At 36.8% G+C, this 24,867-nt stretch overlaps 1 pseudogene; it reads left to right on the top strand.

Moving 5' to 3' along the window:
* Window positions 1-16,849: 16,849 nt before the first annotated feature.
* The window catches only part of LOC139714212 (unconventional myosin-XV-like), a 145,900-nt pseudogene continuing 137,882 nt past the window's right edge, over window positions 16,850-24,867 (top strand).

The following is a 24,867-nucleotide window of genomic DNA, read 5'->3' as shown; positions in this document are numbered from 1 at the left end:
GCCGAAAGTCTTAGTTTATATAGTCCGTCACGCTAAATGCTAAAATCCACAGGAATTACCTGCAATGTTCGTCCACAAGTTCCACAGTCTTTAAGTTTTTTCCGTGCCCGGTTTTAGCCCTGATTCCACATGAAGCCATAGAGAGAATCGTCTAAATCAAATGGAAGACATCACCTTCCGCCTTTTCCCGCTCTCATCTCATCTCATCCCCTGAATTTTATCTACTCGTTCATAGCCTCAGCGGAGGGTTGTAACCTCATTATAGATCGTGGAATCTCTTTGGACGATAATGTTTGAAAACGAGTTCGTTACATTGGCTCTGATCCTGTTCGGTTTGCAGTATTATGTCGTCCGCACATTGTTTGTGAGTCATACAGAGATGATAATCCTTCTCACAGGTAATACGCTTGCAGAAAAATGTCTCTTTGATGTGCAGGAAGATAATGTTGACTATTCTTAAAAGGAGTTTCTGTGGTGTCTTATAAGACCGTCTCCGCAATGCATCCGGTGTTATTGACCACGTTAACTATTACAACCGCAGCAACGCTTTGTTTTATATACGCGACACGATTTCGTTCGCTGTAGCACTAGACAACAGGTCTGCTACGTCAGTGAGCAGCCAGATTTTCTGGATGTAACAATGTTGACTACCCAGATCACCCCCATCTGATTGATTCGGAGGTCGTTGTTATAGAGAGCAACCGTCATGGGCAACACGAAATCTATTTCAAGTGAACTGCGCGAAGGCGCACGTCCTTTGGTAGAATCCGCTGCTGTTACCAAATTCGTCAATCAATATTGTGCGCAGCACGCAGGTAAAAATGAGCGAAAAGCGTCCACACATAATCTTGTTGACGTTCGCGCGTAATCAAGGGACGAAAATACGGATGATTTAAATCCAACGCTATAACCAAAACGGTAGGACCTCGTGAATAATGTTTTGATTTCATCCACTTAAAAAAACAAAATAAAACACACACACACACACACACACACACACACACACACACAACACAAAGCAAATCAAAAATAGAATACATTCCATGACATACGACTCCATTATTTTCCAAAACCAATCTTCGAGTAATGGTTTGATTCTAGTATATTATTCTTATTCACGTCATTCTTCAGGAGTAGGCCACCGAATGTGGAAATTTGATTTCTATCCGTCCTTCATTACCATCAAAATACGGCGGAATGGGTTGTAACTTCGCATGTGAGTTCACGCATCTCGAGTTCCTCTGTATGACTATGAAATCACTGCTGACAATGTAGAGACATTATGTTATGATGGTAGCATTACGAGCCCATATTTATCAGTGCTATGCCACGATTATGTAAGTAAACACTCAGATGAAATGTATACTCGAAAAATGTAAATCATGTCCCTCTCTTTTACCCCATTCTGCATCGTACCATTATGAAATAATTATAACCCTACAATAATCTGAATGATTTGCGTGTCCAATACATTCTGAGTATTTAGAAGGTCAGAAACTTGGAACAGCGTGGATTATGAATATATATATATATGAGATTAAAACCTAAAATGGCATTAATCTCATATATATATATATATATTCATAATCCACGCTGTTCCAAGTTTCTGACCTTCTAAATAAAATCCTCTCTTGAATAACGAAACAAACCAAACCGATTTAAGATAGGATTCGAGCTTGTAAAGACAAACAAACACAAGCAGATGGATAAAGTATAATAATGCAATAATCTGAATGATTTGCGTGTCCAATACATTCTGAGTATTTAGAAGGTCAGAAACTTGGAACAGCGTGGATTATGAATATATATATATATATATATATATATATATATATATATGTATATATATATATATATATATATATATATATATATGTGTGTGTGTGTGTGTGTGTGTGTGTGTGTGTGTGTATGATTTCCTTGTTTTCAGTTCTCAAATTATAAGAGCATACTTTACAATTTCGATGTTAATGTTTTTAAACGTATTTTAGAACTGATGTTGCCGAATGACTTTGTGCCACCAGGGACGTTCGTGAGAAGAAACGTCTCACCTCCCTGCATGGTGCCATGACAAAGACCGCTATAGTTGTTATAGGCATTCAGGCCAGGCTCTATTGCATTATTATACTTTATCCATCTGCTTGTGTTTGTTTGTCTTTACAAGCTCGAATCCTATCTTAAATCGGTTTGGTTTGTTTCGTTATTCAAGAGAGGATTTTATTTCTCCACTTCCTACATACGTTACAGCAGAATATTGACGTGAAATTGATTAACAGCAGGAAGAGACAAATTCAATAAAGTAACACATAAGTTACTATGTTATTAACCGACAATATTTAAAAAAAAAAAAGTTGAATTGTGGGTACATGAACATAGATAACAGTATAAACATGTACTGAACAGCTAAAAAAAAAATGCAGAAAGCCGCCTAATTCCTTGAAGAAAATGGCTGGCCTTATTTGATAGTGATGCATAATCTTGAGAGCTGCATGGCATGAATAAAAATGCTGCTCGCGAGATTGGAAATTGAAGGAAAATGCATGACTTGAGATGCTTGTGCGTGCAGCTGATACTGAGGATACACATGCGGATATCACCGTACAGTCATAACATAACATATAGGTAAGTATAGATTTCATAATTATGTAACGTAGTGAATGACCAGCAACGCTGTACTCGGGAGACCTTTTCCTTGAGCGGGGAGCGAACATTCAAGATTTAGTTAACTCTTTCAAAATTCTCGAAGCACATCGGTTTTAATGACAATTTGTGTGTCCACGTGATGTGCTCTGCGTAAAATTAGCGAGATGGTATTGCATGTTTTCATTTAGTTTTTCTTGATTTTGTTCTTAAATTTTTTTTTCATCCTTCCTTTTATCGCTACACTCTATTAACTCAATTTGCCCTTGAAAGCTCTCCAATTGAATCATTGAAGCATCTATCGGAACTCAGCTGGCTAAAAGCTCTGTTGTTTGTGTATACGGACTTTTTGGTAATTTTGCATCAACTGTCAGTATTTTGTGTGTTCAGTGAATACTCCAGTACTCTGCAGTGTAATGGTTATCTTCATGCAGAATTATCCATTCTTTTCCATTCTTGCTTGCAAGTTTAAATGGGTTATACTGTTTGTAAATTCTTTGCTTTGGTCATACATAATGTTGTAGGCCCTGTTGTTTATATTTTATACGAGAATGACACTCAAAACAAATAAATTAGTTCACCTATCCAAGGAATAAAAGAGTTATCTGCATGCTATCTAAAATCATGTATTTCGTGAGGGATTGAGGTTTAGTTGAAGACATCGTCATATTGATAAAAAGGGCAATTATGTCCCTATTCAAAAAATGATTGATTCGTTGATAAAAAAAAAACAAATGGAAGAAAAGTTATATGTAATAACAAAGTAACAATGGAAAAAAGATTTTGAGTATAGAATATGGGTATCTGGGAACCAATTCCAACCTCGGTAAATGGTCAAAGAAACAAAGAAACAAACAAAGAGTACAACCTAAAATAAAATAAAAAACAACAACAAACGAACAAACAACGCAACTCATCATTACCGTACATAGCCCGTTTTTTGTTGTTGTTGAAAATAAATAAGTAAAAAAAAAACAACAACCCTGCATGGTGCTATACCAGGATAGCTAAACGATGGTCGAAGATAAAAAGTTATTGATGGTACAAACAAAAAGGGACACGTTTTAAGGTTCTACTTCTGGCTATATAACATATTGGAGAGCGCAAAGACATCTAAAATGTTTTGAAGAGATTGAGATGATTAGAAAGTGGAAAAGAGATCACAGGGAAAACGATATTTGTAGCTGAAATCGAAAAATGAAAGAAAACATGAGAAGCGACAGATTCCGCGGCCTTTGATGTTGACGATCATCAACAAAACATTCTACTCTATAAGAGACGATGCCAGATGGCGTAACCATCATCTCTTTACCAGAAACTGAATAAATCTATTGATAAATCGTTCTTTCATTTTTATTTTAGTGTTCGTCTGTTATCGGTGATGTGCAGACTTGATATGGATGATGAATCTAAGAATGCTGTTACGTTGTCAAAGGAACAAAAGAGATGTTCCACATGTAGGTGCCTCATGTGCCATACTCACTTGTATGATTTCATATATAGGATCAATACAAAATTGATGTTCCGAAATATGAAGACAATACTTGTTTACTGAAAGTGTGGTTTACAGTGAATGTCATAACACCATGTTTCAAACTGAGTATGCCGCACATTATCGTTTACACAATGTAGGTCCTACTAGTATTACTTCCACTAAGACTGTTTAAGCGCATTATGAGCACATAATACTATGCCAATGATAGACAGATCTACTTTCACTGCTTACTAGCCACACTCGTTTCCTTTCCTTTTCTTTTTAGGCTTTACAACAAAGATGGAAATAGTGTATTGTTTATGCACTGTATTACTAGTATACAAATCAAACATAATACTAAAATCTCAGGTTTTGCTCTGCTGCATTAACGCTACAAGTGCGGATACCCTGCTGCTAATTTGTATCACTATGGCAAGCGAGTGCACCAACACATCGACATCTACGGTAGATAGGAGAAACGGTATTGCGAGATATGTCGGCAAAAACTGAATGCATTGATTTTACGACCAGCACACCGGCTGTGTGTCGGTTACTATGCCAGCGGTCACAGATATCATGGAAATTTGATCATGATTGTATTATGCCTTCGCGAGCGCCTGCAACACTCCTATTCGCAGTTCATATTACACTCATACACACTCTCATAAGATCACGCGAAGCTTGAGGAGCCGATTGAGATGGTCCGGGGAGGATTCTTCTCACCTCCCTGGGTGGTCTATGAGCTGAAGACTACGACATGCAAGCGATTACTGAGTACACCAACACACCATCCACGCACCCCCATGACCTGTTGGTTTTGGGCAATACACCTGTAGTACAATGTAGGGATACACAAATTTACTTGTATTGAGTCCTTGCTACATCATCCGTCGTTCGGAGGACAGTTTTCTACTTTGTTGGTTTCGTTGTTTTTCTTCATTCCTCTCCGCGGCGCGCGTGCGTGATTTGCAGACTACGTGCATGTTGATTGGTATATCGCGATACGGCGGTAGAGAGGACATCTAGGTACCACACGGTACGGTACTCGACTCCCGTGTTGAGTTACGATCGGCTTCACACAATCGATATCGAGTGGAAACGAGCTAAAATTTACCTTGTGCGCCGATGATGCAGCAGATACCAGTGTTGCCAGATGGTGATTTCGGGAACCAAAAAGGGTGAAATTTGGTGATTTTTGAAGTTGTTTGGTGACAAAATTTTAGCCTGGTAACCAAATCAAAATCTGGTGATTTTTGGTTACTTTTTGGTGATTTTTGGACCAATGAAAAATAATCACACTAATTGAAAACAAAAATGCATTTTGCCCAAAGTTTTACCCATATTTCCTGTAGAAACATAACATGTGCCCCTTTTTTGTCACTCGACACACACAAACACTCATATATCCATACACGTCGTACAAATGCATCTAGTGTGTGTGACTACGGCGCGCCGAAAGTTGCACCGAGAGTCGCGCAGAGTGTTTTTGGTGAAGGTTTAGTGACATAATTTTGTCTTGAATTTGAAGCCTTACCTACGCTATTCCAAATTTGGTGATTTTTTTATGGCTTTTGGTGATTTTTTACAAGGCTTTTGGTGATTTTGCTCAGTTTGGACCTGGCAACGCTGGCAGATACCCGTGTAAAGCAAATTCAACATGACTCGGATCATTGACACTGGATGGCACCTACTCCACGCAAAGTAAGAATTGATTATATCTTTCGTGTTCTGCGTAAAATGATTAATGGTTCTGGTTGTCCGAAATATGCTGCACTGTTTATCTACACTTTACAGATCTATGCGAAACCGTGATTTTGATAAAACGTGTCATGGAGGGAGTATCGCATTTTGTAGCGACGTGTTGTTGATATGCGGTGTGTAGTCCCACGCATGTGATTGGGTGTTCTTTTCTTTCTTTCTTTCTTTTTTCTTCTTCTTCTTCTTCTTCTTCTTCTTCTTCTTCTTCTTCTTCTTCTTCTTCTTCTTCTTCTTCTTCTTCTTCTTCTTCTTCTTCTTCTTCTTCTTCTTCTTCTTCTTCTTCTTCTTCTTCTTCTTCTTCTTCTTCTTCTCAGTGTATGTGTGTTACTTAATCTTAAGTCATGAAATTTTATTGACTTGCTGTGCGTGGGTATGTTCATGACTAACCGCAGCAGCGACCCCATATGGACAAATATGTTACTGTGTTACAGCGCCCCGCGACGGGGTTAGTTTATGACGAATGCGTGCATATGAAAGTATGAATAAAGTCTATTTTTAAATCATTCGATAATTACAGGACTGACTTCAATTACAGTTCAACGTACCGGTACTAACGTTAGAACCTTGCTCAAAGAAACTCAACAAGAGACAAGATCTACTTCTACTAGACTAGATAGTAACTTAGAAAGTAGAATATTGAAACAAAAAATGACACAAGCAAAGTTAGTAATAGTAGATCAAGGTTGTTTTGTACAAAGTACAAGACCTAGCCGTCCTAGCGTTAGGACTACAGGAGGGGTGTGATGAGTTAAAAACTAATGTTAGGTCATCATGCTAAATATTCAGACCTAGCTAGAGCCAGGACTTAACGTTAGGAGTTTAGGTTTCACAATTGGATATCAAGCTAGCTAGATGGTCTAGACTAGACCAACCTATTAAAAAGTTTAATGTTAGGCCTATGCATGATGCAAGACATTAACAAGAAAGACATTCATAAGACATTAACAAGTTGAGCAAGACATGTCTTGGGATGCAGTAAGAAGATTGAAGTCTTTATTATACCAGTCCATGAATTCTGACTGCATTCCAAGACATTCATAAGACATTAACAAGTTGAGCAGTCACACTTTCACTACACAATGACTACAAAACAAACCAAAGTAAAGACGAGTGAAACTCAGAATCCCAGATAGATCAGCCATAGGCCTATAATTATAACTCCACTGCTCTAGACCCCCCCCCCCCTTTTTTTAAAACTAGTCTATGGTAATAGACTGGAATTCAGTGGAAAGCATTATAAATTTTTTGCCAGCAGAAAGGTGATCTACAGCTACAGTGACCTCGCCATCTTTGGATTCATTTAAGGATGAATCAAATTTAGACTTCTAACAAGCTATAATGATAATAGGTTTCTGGAATTAAACAGTGCTGTGCCAATCCACAATGTTAGTATTGTTACACTGTAGGCGTAGCCTTAAAGGAAACCAAAGCCCAAAGAGAAATGTGGATTGAGTGAAAGCAGCAACATTGGTAGAACACATCAGTGAAATTTTGAGGAAAATTGGACAATCAATGCAAAAGTTATGAATTTTTAAAGTTTTGGTGTTAGAACCGCTTGATGAGGAGACTACTATAGCTTATGATGTCACGTGTGGACAACCATTCAAAGAAAATATAAAGAGAATTTCACAAAAATTCACTTTTCTAGCATAATGAAAGAGCACTTGACTAACCACTTTCAGAAAGCAGGGGGAATAATTGCTACCCTTAACATATATGTCAATATCAAGTTGATAGAAAGTGTAATTTTCATGAAAAATGATTTTTTTTTGTGGAATTCCCTTAATACTTTCTTTATATTGTTGTCCACACATGACATCATAACCTCCAGTAGTCTCCTCATCCAGCGGTTCCAACACCAAAACTTTAAAAATTCATAACTTTTACATCCATTGTCAGATTTTACTCAAACTTTCACTGATGTGTTCTACCAATGTTGCTGCTTTCACTCAATCCACATTTCTCTTTGGGTTTTGGTTTCCTTTAATGCCCAGGTAACAACTCCCTCTTCCTCAGAGAATGTGCAGGAGAAAAACAAGCAGTAGAAGAAGGAGGAGGAGGAGGAGGAGGAGGAGAAGAAAAACGATGAGAAGAAGAAGAAGAAAAGAAGCTGGTTGATGTTGCTTGCTGTTGAATGGCCTTTGTTTTTCTTTTCATTTAATTTTTGTTTCAATACTTTCATTAAATTTCTATTTTAATGCGGGATCATATGCTGCTGAGGCTACCTGAAGCATAAGCCTCGCCATTGATTTGTAATTTGTAGACGTATCTATTAAACTTGCAATCGATAATAATGCAGTAGGGTCAATCAATTGCAATAAAAACAACTCGATGCAAGAATTAATGGACTGGTATAATAAAGACTTCAATCTTTTTACTGCATCCCTTAATGTTTCTTCTGATGACATTTTGACTCTCTGTGCTTGTCAAGAGCTTTTGTTGTTTTCTTTTTTGGTATACACACATATATCGTCGGCGTTTTCACGAACCGACGCTATTTCGTTTTTGAGCGAAAATGCAGTTCTGAGAAAATCGCGTTTAAAGATCTCACAAGTTTTAGACAACGTTTTCAATGACTTTTCCTGTCTTGTGTGTGAAAATTTTGACAGGGTGATGAGAGTGGAAGTTGTTCTTCCTATCCATAGTGTAATTTTAGTGTGAATTCAAAAAATTTACGATATTTCTGTCTTCAAACTCACTGCGTCGGTTCGTAAATCCATCGTTTCTTGCGCGCACCATAGGTTATGTACTTAAGCGCGGGTCTCACGAACCGACGTAAGTTGTATTACGCCGGTTCGTGAGACCCGCGCTGTAGGGCCTGTACAATAGGTAACGTGCAATACGCGTGTATTTACGAACCGTCGCTATTTCATTTTCGTATGTGTTTACATACAAATACTATTAGGGCTATACCTGCTTATCAACAATAACCTTATTAATTGAAATTAATTGTCATGTAATGATTGTTGTGATGATTACAATACATTTAGTGATAATTAAGATGATAATACAAGCCAGTTTCTCTTAATTGTTCTAAAAAGAGCCTGTTGTCATTGTTTTCATCTTCATTTAGTACACGCATGTATTGTTATTATAGCTGTGGTTGATCGTTCCAAAGATTTCTTTGCCCCCCTTTTTTTTGTGGATATATTATTATTTAACACTTTTGCATTTGGACATCTATCATTTGGTAATACATGTATTCGGTATACTGTGTTTCATATTTTTTTACTTTTTACTGTTTTTTTTAACTTAATTAACTTACTTTTTCATTTTTTCACATTATTTTTAATTCAAATTCAGTTCACTTCTTTCATAATAATTATGAATGTTTGTTCTAAGATGAAGGATACCGCTAAATCTTGGGAAAAAGACGTGCCAGTCAGTAATAATTACTTGTATTTACTCATCTTTCATACTCATGCATGCACTCTGTTATTTCTTTCTCTGAAATAATATATTAATTTCTTTATTTCTTATTATTCCACATATTTGTGACATTTACTTTGTCACAATTTTTATCAGTGTCATTATTGTCATTTGGCTCGCATGCGAATTCACTCATAATTCCTCATTTTCCATCTTTCTCTTTCCTGCTCAACAGATTCTATGATAGCTGCACATGATCATATAAAAACATAAACTCATCCTGCATGCACTCTTCGAAACTGATAAACTCCTAAAAATACATGAATATCAACACTATCAGAATTTCAAGCTTCATTTTAAATATATAATAATGGTCATGTTTTATTATGCCTTTTGCAGCAATATATTGAAGAGGTACATTATGTAATCGAAAAAACATAGGTCCTCAATAAAATATCAAATTTGAATTATTCAGAGATGAGTAATGACAATGGGAAGGATAACAATTGTGGAAGAGCTCCATAAATCAATACATATCTAATGGCAAATGGAGATGGAATCAAGATTCAAGAATATGTGTAATTCAAGTTCATTATTATATCAGTTCTTGTGTGTTCACAAAAAGAGGAACACAGTTCGAACATGCACACCAAATCTTACATCGTACATTTACATCTATAGAGTGCGGACGGAACATATACAAGAGAAAGAATAACATTCTCAAATTAATATATCAAGCATAACTACATGTATGTATATGACCACACAAAGATGTTGCTGCATATGCATGAAGCTTGAGAGTGCTGCAACACCCATATGCTCAGATAAAAACTTGATGTGTATCATACAAAAGAGAAGAGGTACTGCATGTACATGTAGTTACACTATTCGCAGGACAGTAGAGAAAAAGCACGAGAGAGGGAAATGGGTGTCTAAAATAGGTCGATGTAAGGAGTGCCAAGCCAATTAAGTTTCTAATAGAAGTCATACATATATAAGGAAATAAATTAATCACAACATAAATGATCATGCTCATGTTAACCTTAATTAGCATCTAAAAATGTGTGTAGAAAGCCCATAATATCAGCCTTTCGCCCCGAAGGCTTGTTACATATGAGAAAAGAGAAATTTTGGCCGACCCCCCCCCCCCCCCCTCCCTGTGAATCCTTAATTCACCAGTACTATAAACACATTCTGAGAATGTGTTTTAGTACATGTACTAGCAAATTCACAAGAGGGGTGGGAAAATTCAGCCAAAATTGTGTGTGGCTAAAATAATTAAAAAGAAAGGTCATCAGCAAAACTACGGGGTGGATGCAGACGAATTTTCATGTGATGACTAAAAAAAATGCAGCTAAAGGAAAAAAAAAAGACGGCGGAGAGGGGCCAAGGCTAATTTGACTCCCCTCCCCCCCCCCACCAAAAAACAAACAAACAAACAAACACCACTGTTTTACAGTCCCTTTAAAGGACTCTTAATTTTTTGTTTGTTAAAAACAAACGTCTCGAAGTAAAGAATTCCATATTGTAGGCGAAATGTAGACCTATACAGTGTATAAAGTGTACATCCCAAGCTATTAAAGAAAAAAAAAACAGATTATGAATATCATTTAAAGTAAGAATTTCAGTGTGTTTAATCATCTTTAGTTGAGTTGCAAATGACATGTACATATCTAATAAGAGCAGTAAACTTCGAAGCGCCCCCAAGCCCTTCTATACTTAATTATTCATGTGTATTAAAAGGTAGCGCCAGGGCACTCCGGTGGTCTAGTGGTTATGACGCTGGTCTAGTAATCCAGAGGTCGTGGGTTCGAATCCTGCTTGGGCTGCCTGTGATTTTTTTTTTTTTTTTTCACAGCAGCCTACAAACTGCACACTGCAGTTGCGTGCGTTACTACGGATGGAGACAAATGAATAATCTATTATTTTAATATACGATGTTTGACATCCTTATTGCAATCACTTTCTTTAATTGTAAATTTAGAGACATAATGAATTATTATTAAAAGAAATCAAATTTCTGTATTTTGTTGTGAGTTTGCATGGGAACATACACGTATCATAATTTACAATTTTAGTTAGATAAAGAACATCTTATAACAGAACTGTCTAGTGATGGTTGAATAATTATGTCAATTTGTTATAAGTCCTATCATTTACATGGAGTGCATGTTCCCATGTTTATAAGAATCATACGTGACACATTCAAAGTGGGTTGAAGACAACAAAATAATAAATAAAAGAATAAAGGAGAATAGAACTTAATCTGATTACAGCATCATCTAAATATTGCCAATGTGCACTTAGAAATCTATCAAGATTTATCACAAGGTTATGATTACCACACAAAACCTTCAAGATTTATTATCATGAAATACATACCAATGAACACTTAAAACAATCTAACATTCCATATCCACATGAAGCTTTCCTTGATATAAATGTCTCTCTGTAGTGTTATTAAAGTGTAGCAAAATTGTAATTACGACATCACAGAATGGAATGCATTGTTTTCACCTTCAATCTTAGGATCTCCTTTCATGTTTCCACTTTACAATCACATTTCACTGTAGATATACCGTCCTTATGTTGTCGCCCTTCATCCCAATTTCTCCCTTCTATCCTATCTGTAGATTGTCTTCTTTCCTAAGCCATTGTATTCACATTCCTTGATGATCAGCACGATGCTGTACTTTTTTCTTCTTCTCTGAAACAGTCCAGCTCTTCGCTACTGCATGGCATCAGTCATCTGAAAGAAAAGACAGAAATTAAGAACTTTTGATTAAAATCAAACATCATGATACAAGATACAACTTTCATTTTGAGAAAAAGAAATCAGCCAACTAAACTGTAGTTGAAATTATTTTGCTCTATTTATATTAAACATAAAACAAAACGGTATACAGGATCAAAGAATGTCAAAAAAATACTGCTGTTTTTGATGCATATTCAAATTGTCTCGCCTTTTACATATTTTAATGATGCAAGATCTTATGTCTAGCACTTAAAGTCTCATGTAGAATTTAAATTATTATTCACATGAATAAATCTGCATGTCCTTGTAAACAAGGCATTGCTTTGAAAAAGCTGAATATTACTAATTGCATTTGGGAAAGAGTCTACGACAATCAAACTTGTTTATTATCAGAGACTTTAACATCTTAATTAGACCTAGACTCTACATTACCATTGTATTCACATCCGTTGGTGATGTACACGACCCTGTACTTTTCCTTTTCTTTTCTGAGACAGTCCAGTTCTTCGCTACTACATGGCACCAGTCATCTGAAAGAAAAGAAAGAAATTAAGAACTTTTGATTAAAATCAAACATCATGGCACAAGATACAACTTTAATTTTGAGAAGAAAAAAAAAATCAGCCAACAAAATTGAAGTTGAAATTATTTTGCTCTATTTATATTAAACATAAAACAAAATGGTAGGCCTATGCAGGATCAAAGAATGTCAAAAAATGCTGCTGTTCGTATTTGATGCATATTCAAATTGTCTCTTCATTTACACATTTTACTGATGCAAGATATTATGTTTAGCACTTGGTATGTCTCATGTAGAAATTGAATTATCATTCACATGAATATAAATCTACATGTATTTGTAAACAAGGCATTGCATTGAAATAGCTGAATATTACTACATGTACCTGCATTTGGGAAACAGTCTATGACAATCAAACCTGTTTCTTATCAGAGACTGTAACATCTTAATTAGACCTAGACTCTACATTATCATTCAGCTTTTAAAGGTATTAACCATTCACCTATAAAACACTGGCATTGTCATGTGCATCATATTTCTTTGATACTGCACATATTTTCATGAAGTCTGCACAAGAATGCAAATGAAACACGTCTGCTGTTTGGTATTTATGAAAGAAAAAAAAATCACTAACCCGGAAGTCCTTGGCCTTAGGAATAACACGTGGCGAGTTAGTAGGAATTGACGTTAAAATAGAATAAGAATAGATCTACTAAATAGGCCTTTGCCTCATGAATGTCTGGTCTAATTATAGACTAAGTGAAGTCTAGACCTTTCGCTTTTAAGTTACCAGTGGTTCACAAAATTTATATTATAGATCTAGACTACATCTAGATCTAGACATCCTAATACTATTAGATCTTGGCAACTTTTGTCTTTGTGACACGAAATTAACACGTCACGGATGATATTGCGGCGATATCCAACAGGATGACAGTACCACTATTACTGACTCAGTAAGTTGACATACATAACTAACATCAACTTGTTAACGTACGTTAGAGATGGCACCATATACAATAACCGGTGACACTGACACTGACAGATCTAACGACTACGTTTAGACTAACGTTAAAGAGTTAGACTCGCCATCTCAGTAAGTCGGCCAAAGACAAAGTCAATACAGGGCTAAGTCAGTGTTACTGTTATGTTAGGCCTAACAAATGTTAACGGTTACTCGGTTAGGTTAGGTTTACCAGGACTCAAGAGTCCTGGTTAAATCAGTCGAGGGACATTTCTTAGAAGTCCTTCGATTCCAAGAATAAAAAGGGTGAAAGAACAAAGGGAAAAAAAGGAAAGAAGAAAGGACAAAAGATTATGTATGGATGCTGTGGAAATCGACAGCTCTACTGTATCACTATCAATCACGCGTGAATATGTAAACGCCATTTGGTTGGGCCGCATTCACAAGTTTTAGGGAAAAAAAGCCCCCCCGCTGTGCTTCAAAGGTACTCCACTCGAACTAACGTTAGACATAATGTCACATATCTACACACAGTACGGTACTAGGGCTGAATTCACAAGTATACTATAACACTGCACTGTACAGGAAAGCCACCTAACCTGTAGAGTACTACTCGTAGTGTTTATGTAGTATCACTAGACCACATACTGTCATAGATGACATCTACACCAATGCTGCACACTGGCACTGGTCCAACGGTCCCTGACCAGGAAAAATTACTGTTGGACACTGACCAGTAACTTTTTCAGGAATGGACCAGTAAAAATTGGGGGAAAAATGGGTTGACTCTACCTACTATTACCACTACTAGTCTAGATGTAGATCTAGAGCTAGACTATAGACTCTGTGTTAATTTGACTTGGTCTTAGACTTCAGCTGATCTTAGTTTTAGTAACTGGCATTACAAGTCTTAACTTAGACTTAATAGTTAAACTTGAAAGTTAAAGTCTAACATGTCTAACTTTATTCTTTACTCTTCCTTTGAGTTTTACTTTTAGACTTTTTACTTTTTTTTTAGTTTAGTAGGCCTACTTTGTCAATCTCATGATTTCATTTTCAACTCAAGTCAAGGCATAGCCATGAGTGTCTTCGAGACTTAGTCTTTATTCAAGGCAGCGAAGGGAATATCCAAAGAGTTATGATGTCCACAGCTGTCACGCGGTGCGCTTAGTCTTTATCTAGACCAATGTACCGTTATCATATCTAAAGTTCCTCATAAAAGGGATTATCTATTCTGTTTTTATACTACCTCTGTGTTAATTTGACTTGGTCTTAGACTTCAGCTGATCTTAGTTTTAGTAACTGGCATTACAAGTCTTAACTTAGACTTAATAGTTAAACTTGAAAGTTAAAGTCTAACATGTCTAACTTTATTCTTTACTCTTCCTTTGAGTTTTACTTTTAGACTTTTTACTTTTTTTTTAGTTTAGTAGGCCTACTTTGTCAATCTCATGATTTCATTTTCAACTCAAGTCAAGGCATAGCCATGAGTGTCTTCGAGACTTTGACATCTTGCATGTCTTGCACACAGACGTTACGACTACGTCTACAGTACTCAGTAGTCTCAGAAGTAACGACATAAGTTGAAAAGAAACTATAAATAATATGATTTGGGATCTAATTTGAAATTGGATGGCGTTTACAGACTAGGCTTCATAAGCATCACGCGATTGAATACATGGGACTACACTCTACCGCAATTAATGGTTATGGTAGTCCAACTGTAACTGTTATTTTGAGCATGATTTTAATAGGATTATAGCTTACCATTCACTTCACTCGTGGACAGTGGGCTGGCTAAGGTCGTCATTCATCTTTCAGATGGTTTGGTTCTCACTCTGAGATCTGGATTAGGGCCAAAACCTAATTCTAGGCCAGTAAGTTGAACAAAGCTCAAAATAATGCAACTGCGACGGTTCGTAAAACCCGCATTGCTCTTCACCCTAGCAATTCGGGTTTCACGAACCGGCGTATCTTTACTGCGTCGGTTCGTGAAACCCCTTTTTCTCAATTTCTCGATATTTCGAGTACCGTCGTTTTTTTCTTTCTTTGATAAAATTAAGAATAATTAATTTTGTGATCTAAAATTTTGGGATTTGGTAGAGTTTTGAAAGCACTTTCATTTGGTACCAATATCTCGATTTTGAAAATTTTGACCAAAATCGAAATAGCGTCGGTTCGTGAAAACGCCGACGATATGTCCCATTTAAGGGTGTTTGAAATACATTGTATGAAGACCAGATCATGAATGTACAGTGACACCACAAGTTCTTAGCAGCAAAACTGGTACTGTGGCACTGGTACTAATAGATGAGGTGGATTTTTCTTTACTCCCGTGTCACATTTCTCCAAAAATTTGGGACGAAAAACTACTTTCTCTATTTTGCTTGGCCTTAACTTCTGTTGATGTAGAAAATGGTATTGAAGCAAGAACATTGTTTTCTCTGAAAAAGATACAATGATGAAGAGATGAAGAACGACGGAAGGAGGAAAGGTTGTAAACAAAGACCAGAGGGAAAAAGAGGGAGATGGTGGATTTTTTGTTTTTTTAACCAGTCATCAAGCAACTACTAATTGGGTAGATGTGATGCACATCTTTGTCTTCGAGTCCCATCATGCCCTTACTCCGTTGGCCATAGTGAGGACATGTATTTTGTGAATACTTTCCAGGCTGTATTAAATTGTGGTATCAGAGAACTCTAGAATAGATTGTGAAAGAAAAAAATAATAATCTCAAAATATGGGGAATGCCAATTTGCTTAGAATGAATAGACATGGACAATAACCTCATTTGGAGGCTAAACATTGTTTCCAGTGATACATTATGTATGTATAAAGCGACTTTATCATGATGTCATAAATTCACAAAACATGAAATTTTGGTGTTAAAAACAACATGGTCTGCTTTTAAGGACTGCATTTGATAAGAGCAGAACTCCTGCTCCCTACCTCACCCCCTCCCCCCCCCCCCCAAAAAAAAGAGAAGAAGTTAGGATTAAAGTTTAGAAAGTTGGTGTTTTGGATACCAGAATTATATGAATTCATATAATCTGTTAGCTGTTTGATTTTTTTTTCTGTTGTCTTTAAAGCAAATCTCCACAGGAATTTATACAGCAGCAAGGTCGAGATGTATTTCTCTCTTTAATATATATTGCCACCTTTAGAGGGCAGTAGATACATTGTACATGGTGTAATGTTCCCTGTCCTTCACAGTACCACAGCTTGCCCCCCCCCCCCAACTATCTGTCAGTATGTCTCTCTCTCTGTCTCTCTTTCTCTGTGTTTGTCTCTCTCATATACATTGATGATGCTTGTCGACTAGATCTGATCTATGAATTGTGTGTTTTGTGGGCTGCCTGTATTTAATCGTTGACATGCCTGTTTACACTAGGCCTACCAAGTGTTTGTTCGGTTGGGGTGTAGGAGATCCGAGATCCTTTGCTCAATCATTCAGAAACCGGCATGAATAAAAGTTTTGCTGCCAGCCTCAGGTCCATCTATCTCAAAACCTCCTCAGTCTGGGATTTGTCCTCAGCCAATTGACTTGTTCATAAAGAGAACACACACACTCACACACACAGCGTTCGGATACTGCAGGATAAACGTACTTGATAGCTGGTCTGTCAGAGGATTGATTAACGTGAGTAGAGCGTAAATTGGTGGCTAATAGCTTAATTTCACAGCATAGGTAATTGTAAAGCTAACCTCCGTGTGTACCGGATGGCATGGCCAATGCTTCCAACCATAGGTGGCAGCAGTTGGTGCGTGTGTAATTACTGGCCTGGCTGATTTTGAGTGCTCGCCGATCCCAACCATTTAGCAATGATTAGAAACTGTATTGAATATCTCGCCAAGGTAGTGGATTGGCGGGAAGGATATAATTTATCATTAGCTACTGATCAATGTGGAATGGAAAGTAAATAGCTGGCAAGTCACGATTACTGTACATTACAATCAAGAGCCTTTACAAATAGACTTGTTTGGCCTGTGATCAAAATTTGGAATGTAAGGGGCAGGCAGGAAGCTATATATTCCAGTAGCTGGTCGTAGATGCGGACAGTTTACAAGCTTAATCTTTGAGGATTGTGTGAGAATTATGTTACTGAAAGTCATAATGAAGAATGAGCCATTAAATTGAGAAACAGGAGCTGATAAATGGTATTGTATAAAAAGCCAAATCAGTTTCACACAAACTATGTTGCAGTGCGTACTGTAAAAGTGGATATTTTCGCGTGACTAATTTTTCGCGCTTGGCCGGGTCGGAAGAGTTTCGCGTGTTTTTAATTCCGCGGAATCAAGACATCACGCACAGGCACATATGGCAAGCAAAAATATTCGCGTGCTTTTATTTTCGCGCTAGTTTCTGGTTGCGTGAAATGCGCGAAAATTTGAACACCGCGAAAATTTCCACTTTAACAGTACATCAGTGGTTAAGAAACCCTCTGTGGGCTTCAAAATGGACTGTCAATCAGTTGTGTTATCAAAAGATTCTGAGACCGATATTTGTTTTCTGTATTATTTGCTTTCAATATTCTTTAATTTCAAATGATATGACTACACAAAACCATGCATAACTGAACATTCCGAGCTGCCATAATGGAAGTTTGACTTCTAAGAGAAATAAATGAAAATAGAATATAGGTATATCAAATCCAAATTGTATTCTGAGTTTCATTTTTCTTTATGAATTTGTAAAAGGCTACAACAATATAACACAAAATGATATGAAGCTTTTTTGGTCATATTTGTGGCTATCATTTTTTTTATCGTATTTTATGTATAGATTTTCTGTTATCATCAATCCAGAATCCATTTAATTGGTTTCGCAAGAGTAGCAAAATGCATGGTTGAGTATATGGTAACAGTGCATTATGGCCCCCAAGTTATGAAAAAAATGCTTGTAGATTGAAATTCTTCTCCAGTTTAAAAGCGATTTAGAAGGAATTTAGCACATGTTGGCTGTAAAAGTGAAACTTTTTGGGCATTTTTGGTGATGGGAAATTACTGGTCACAAATATAAAAGTTCAAGATATTTCTTTCTGTTTATTTTGCTTACTACTCTATGTGTTTTAACGACAATATCTTATGTTTTGATTCTATGGAATTAAAAAACAAGCTATGAAATTCATCTTAACCTGCCGAGTGCAATAAGTTACTCTGCTTGCATTGTCATTTGAAGTGAAAGACATATTTGTCTTCCTGGCAGTGTACCAGTGCGAAAGTGTTGAGTAGGGGAATTTATTAGCTTCAGTGATATCTAGTTTCATTTTATGTTGCCTCATCTTGTGCAACATCCGTATCCTTCTCTCTTATGTATCAAGGGGGTTCATTTGTTTTGATATCAATTGTGGATGCTTAGGGCGGTGAGTTGGCTCAGTCGGTAGCGCGTCTGCCTCACGATCACGCGGCCCGGGTTCGAACCCGAGTCTGGACTGAGCAATGTTGTGTGTAAACATACCGTCCCCTCTAGCAAGAGGCAAAACACTCTGTCCCTCGGATAGGACATAAAATGGAGGTCCCGTGTATGAGAGAGTTACAGCTCATGCACGTAAAAGATCCCGCTTCATTCATTCATCGCAAAGAGCAGGGCGTCTAACCTGGTGAAGTGGTCCCACTCCCACCCCACAGCCAACTGGACCCCATGGAAGACCAGCTTAGTGTAGCTGAATATGGGCTATCCAGCCATCTTTCACAGATGGAAAATGAACAACAACAACAACAACAACAGGGATGTTAACTTTACTGTTTTAGTTTTTTTGTGTGTGATTCTGTTAACCCTTACAGTCTTCCACTCCTCCCCCTCCCCCATTAAAGCAATTATCACAATAGTTAAAGAAAGTGCAGATGAACACAAACGCTGTACTTTTTACAGGAAGGTGATTTGTATACAAGTGTATGCTCTCCTTCTTAAAGGACAAGTTCACCTTCATAAACATAAGGATTGAGAAAATGCAACAATATTAGTAGAACACATCAGTGAAAGTTTGAGAAAAATTGGACAATCGATGCAAAAGTTATGAATTTTTTAAATTTTTGTGTTGGAACCGCTGGATGAGGAGACTACTACAGCTTGTGAGTCATATGCGTACAACAGTATAAAGAAAATATAAAAGAAAATTCAACATATTTTCACTTTTTTCGCATAATAAAATAGCAATTGACTTGCCTCTTTCTAAAGGCAGGGGGAATAATATTACCCATAACATTTATCGGTAACGAGTCAGGGGAATGTGTACTTTTTTCAAAAGATGGAATTTTGTGAAATTCTCTTTATATTTTCCTTATATTGTTGTACGCATGTGACATCTAAGTTATTCATACACTGCAGTAGTCTTCTCATCCAGTGGGTACTGCACAAAAACTTCAAAAATTCATAACTTTTGAACGGTTTGTCTGATTTTCCTCAAACTTTCAATGATGTGTTCTATTAATATTGCTACATTCTCTCAATCCTTATGTTTATGAAGGTGAACTTGTCCTTTAAAGGTAAAACATAGTTGTGGTACGCCTGCAGAGCTGTCAAATTTCGCTGCAAAATGTAAACATATGCCATGGAGCTGCGTTAGTTTGTAGCTCCATGCGTATGCCTAAAGAAATGTGTGGAATAATAGTGTAATAAGATATTCATTGGGTAATGACAAAAATGGAAAATATTATGGTAACCAAAAAGGTTCGCCGCAGTCACAATCTCAGAACTTACCCAATCAGGGTCAGGCTAACTCGAACTCTGGGACAAGTCAGCCTCGCTTTGATGGCGGGGCCGAGTTGTCCCTCTGGATTGTACAGTGTTGTACTATGGGAGCACTTTGTGTTCTGACTGGTTGCAGTTTAGGCCGAGTTGATACAACGCACGCATCAAAGAACCTCTATATTGGAGTGCATACAAAATGAACATGTTGTTGTTGTTTTAAAGAACAAAAGAAGAGAGAGAGAGAAAATGGGCATGCGCCTATGTAGAAAATATGGCGTTCACGAACTGAATGTAAATTGTCTGAAATAAGGCCAAGTTTTCCCTGAGACCGAGTTAGCCTGGATTCTTCTGGAATTAAAGTCAGTATACCGACTTTTATTTTTCTACACTTTTCATCTCAAAATACTCCAAAACAAGTCATCATCCAGGCAAATTGCATCAGCCAGGCAAGTTTCTTGGTAGACCTTTTCAATATATTTTAATTATATGAAATGGTGCAAGACTATAGGTTCTCAAACCCTTACCAGAACTCTGTTTTCACTTTAATAAAGAAAAAAGTTATGCTGCCTGGATATGAATAAAGAGTACCTTTTCTTCATTTCCTTTTCTTAATGATGCAAAGTTTGTTTACTTTAATAGTGGGACATGTTATTGTGAGAGAGGTACACCGAAATACAAATGATTGATGCAACTTACATGGTGTGTGTGGTTTTTTTTAGTAGTTTATGGAAATTATGCAGTTATTGTGAGTGCTGGTACAAATCAAGTCTTTCTCCTTACTGAGTAGTATTAATTCTATTCTGCTGTTATTCTAGAGTCACAATCTATGCTTTTTGTTGTTTGTTGAGTTCTTTTTGTACCCATGATTTGTGTCTTTTAACACAATGTGTATACCCAATGGGTGTACACAAATGACAAAGGAGGGGCAGGAAGAGGAGCAGCATGCTTCATTTTCTTTTTTTGTAATGGTCCATGAGTGTGATGAATTTACACAGGCAGGGTGAGGCTTGAATAAATAGCAGTGTGTGGATAGCACTTCATCCCTTTTGCAAGAGGCACCGCAGAATTAACACTGATCATTTGTTGGATGTATTCACTGATGCAAATACCTGCACAACTTCCAGTGGAAGTGAAATAGTCATGCCCAGACATAAATGTTGGTCGACAACAGACATTCCTAGGCCCAGGACAGTGTATTAAGTTTGTGGTATCAATTACGAACCTAGCTCCCCCCCCCCCCCCCCCCCCACTAGAGGAGAAAGTAGTGGAGTTGACAAGTGACAACTTATGCTGTCCTCAATGACTAGTGTGTGTTCATCAGGAATCAGACATTTTTCTTTCCCTTCTAAAACCTACCTAGAGTAAGGTAACAACTAAGTACATAGATACATGTAACATGGAAGGTTCTCTGAAGCACCAGAAGAATAGCATCAACGAAGCACAAATCTGCAAACTGTCATTTGCTTGAATTCAGAATTACATGTAAGCATGAGCTTTTTCTTTGATAGAGTCAATGTTATATCAAACTGTGAAAAAGTTGTCCTGTTTTATATACCAAGATTGACCAATGGGGTATATCATACCCAAAATCAATATTGGGATTATTTTAGATAAAACTAGTAAGGACAAAATATGACAACTGTTTATATTGACATGGAAAGTATCAGGTTTTATTGATTTATCAATTCATTCCCTACAACATTCTTACTTTAGATTCCTGTTGGCACTGGTTAAACTTTTGCATAAAATATCTCTCTTTCTTTTCTAAATAGATACCCTGCAGTGAATACAATTGGATTTGTTGTCAGTGTCTTGCCTCGGCTGAAAAAGCGGTCCAACCTTTAAATGATGGAGTGAGAAGTTTTCTACTGGAAAGAGAATTCAGTTCCCCAGGAGAGGACAAATTGGAATCCTTCCTGCAGCGTTCCTCAGTGAGCAGCCACCATGGAGCTGGTAAGGAAGCTACTTGTTGTAATACCATTAACAGATGAAAGCCATTGAAAACCCTACTTGTATATTGTGTAGGGACTGCATTTGAAACAAAACAAAGCTTAGTAAATACTTTAGTGACAGTTAATGCAAAAATAAATGCATATTCCTTTTTACCTATGAAAACATTTCTTATCAATGGGGATATAAAACACAATGCCAAAGTTGTCAACAATATCCTGACATTTTAGATTATGAGTATTTTTTATCGGTTTAGATGCTTGCATTTATAATCAAATACATCTTTTGTTACTTATTTGATTTTTTTTTTTCTGTCAACTTGCCTAGATGCATGTTTGTCCGATAGTGCTGTACAATCAAGTGTGTAATGCTGATATTCTTACCACTTCATGTATCAAACACAAATTGATGTACAATTTGATTCTATTTCTGCCATCATGGGTGTACACAAACTGTACATTATAAAGTCGCAATCATGATGGCAGCCGATGGCAGACATGGTAAAGAAGGCTGCTTAATATTTCACTTTTTTGTTTTTGCCCACTGCATTCATCTGACTACAAAGTTGTTATTTTTTGTCCAAGCTGAGAAGTAGTACATTTGTGTAATCTTTGTCATTATCATAGAAGGTTAAGGAATGGATGATACATTATGATGGTTTCTTTGCTCAGTATGAGATGAGAAACAACAACCCCCACAACCCCCCACCCCCCCCCCCCCCAAAAAAAAAAAATCCATCAGTACACATTCCAATCTCATTTACGATTATCTGACAAAGCAGTGAAGATTTGTCGGTTAAAAAATCATGTACTGTACATGTGCATTGTACTGCGAAATTGGTATAACATGCTTTGAAGTTGATTTAAACAAGTCTATTGTTGTTTTTTTTTTGGTCAAAATAATGTGGACAGTATTTAATTCAAATTTATATATGTGATACACTATAGTAATGTGAAAATTGAACACATCCATGTATTAATATTAATCTACTCAAGAATGCCTTCATTACTTTGCTCTTAGGAAAATGTTTACTTGAAAGGGATATGAGCATCTCAAACCATCTCTCTGCAAAATTCAATGCCTATTGAAATACGTTCATGAGCTGTACAGTGATCCTCCATGTTTGATTTCTTGTTCTTCTTCAGTACTCCATTTGTTTGTTAAGGTACTTACTGTTTTATATATTTGGCTACAGTTAATACAGTATGATATCATTCCTTGTCTACAACAATGGGTCCTTTGATTTTCCCCCCACTCCATTCTGTGTCAGAGGTCAGATGGGTAATCTACACTTAAGACTGTCTATGGGTACAGGACAATCTTTCTGGGTTTCCCCCCTCTGATCTCTTGTATAATTGTGTCCTTTGACCAGGATATGATAGCGTGTAGTCGACACTGCACTGCTGTACTTTCTGTTTACATTGCTTTTAAGCTTATAATCAACCCAATATATTAAATGTAGACAGAACCACCTGTAAGCTGATATGAATCTGTGGTCTCTGGACCCTAAAATTCCTTTATAGACAAGCAGTCTATTCGTTGACAAGTCTCATTGTTATAAGACTTATACAAATTACAAGTGTAGCTACATGTATCCACTGATGTTTTCATTGTATCCAGAGCTTACCACATCCTCCATCAGAAATAAATGCAATTGTGTGTTGATCCAAAAATCAGCTGGGGAAAAAAATAGTGTAAGAGCTACTTCATTTCAGAAGATCCAGTTTCTAAACTGCACCTGCACACTAGGGTTTTTGTGCCTTAATCAGGAAGGACACAGTACAATAACGAGTGCACTATACCGATCTGTTTTCATCTCTATCAAACCGCCATTCCATCACCAAAGTCCATTGTACATTTATGTCTGGCATGTCAGTGATACTGTGCAACATTGTGGTAGCTCAACTTAAAAATGTTGTCAAACTTTGGTGGTTTGCTTGTATGTGCCTTTCAAATGGAAAAAAACAATAAACGAAACAGTACACTACGACCATGGTCAAACATAAAAAAGGATTTTCTTTTGTTTTTGCTGTCATTTCTTTTATCAATCCCTGTCTATGCACAAATGTCACTTGTGCTCCTAAGCAATGTCTAATATCTGAAATCATTTACTGGGATATAAAGCAATAACTGAAAGTGAACTCCTAAGATGTTAGGAAATGTGGAACTAGTTCCAGCAAACATCTATAAAGTAGTGATGTGGGCTTAAAAAGTTCTACATACAATAGGTTGTGACAAAAGTGGGAAATTAGGAAGAAGAAGAAGAAAACAAAAAAGAGGTGTGAACTTGGAGAGAAGTTAGACTGTATGATGAGGAAAAGAAGTCCTTCAAATAGGCTGCTTGGTAACTCTTCCTAGAGAGGGTCAGAAAAACGACTCTGCAAAAGCTCTGGAGATTTTTATAGTACAAATGATGATTAAGATGCTCTATTAAAGATACTTGATGACACCAGCTTGACTTGGTATCCTTTATACACTTGTATGCAGAGGAGATAGTCTTTGAACAAAGGACAACCCAGTCAGCCTGCAATGTCAAGTACTTACAGTGTCCTGATGAAGAGTTTTGCATAGTTATTTTCACAACTCTCTCCTTGAAGAATTACCCAACAGCTCATATTCCATGACTTCTTTCCCTTATCGTACAGTCATAACTTTTCTTTGACATACTTCTTTTTTTTTCTTCCTTTTTTTATAATTTCCTACATTTATCACAACCCAACCATCCTTTGAAAGACCACTTATCACC

Source organism: Diadema antillarum, unplaced genomic scaffold (assembly GCF_040938485.1).
Source record: "Diadema antillarum isolate AM-2024a unplaced genomic scaffold, OU_Dant_1.0 seq00002192_RagTag, whole genome shotgun sequence".
Lineage (NCBI taxonomy): Eukaryota > Metazoa > Echinodermata > Echinoidea > Diadematoida > Diadematidae > Diadema > Diadema antillarum.
This window is presented reverse-complemented; position numbering and strand designations above follow the sequence as displayed.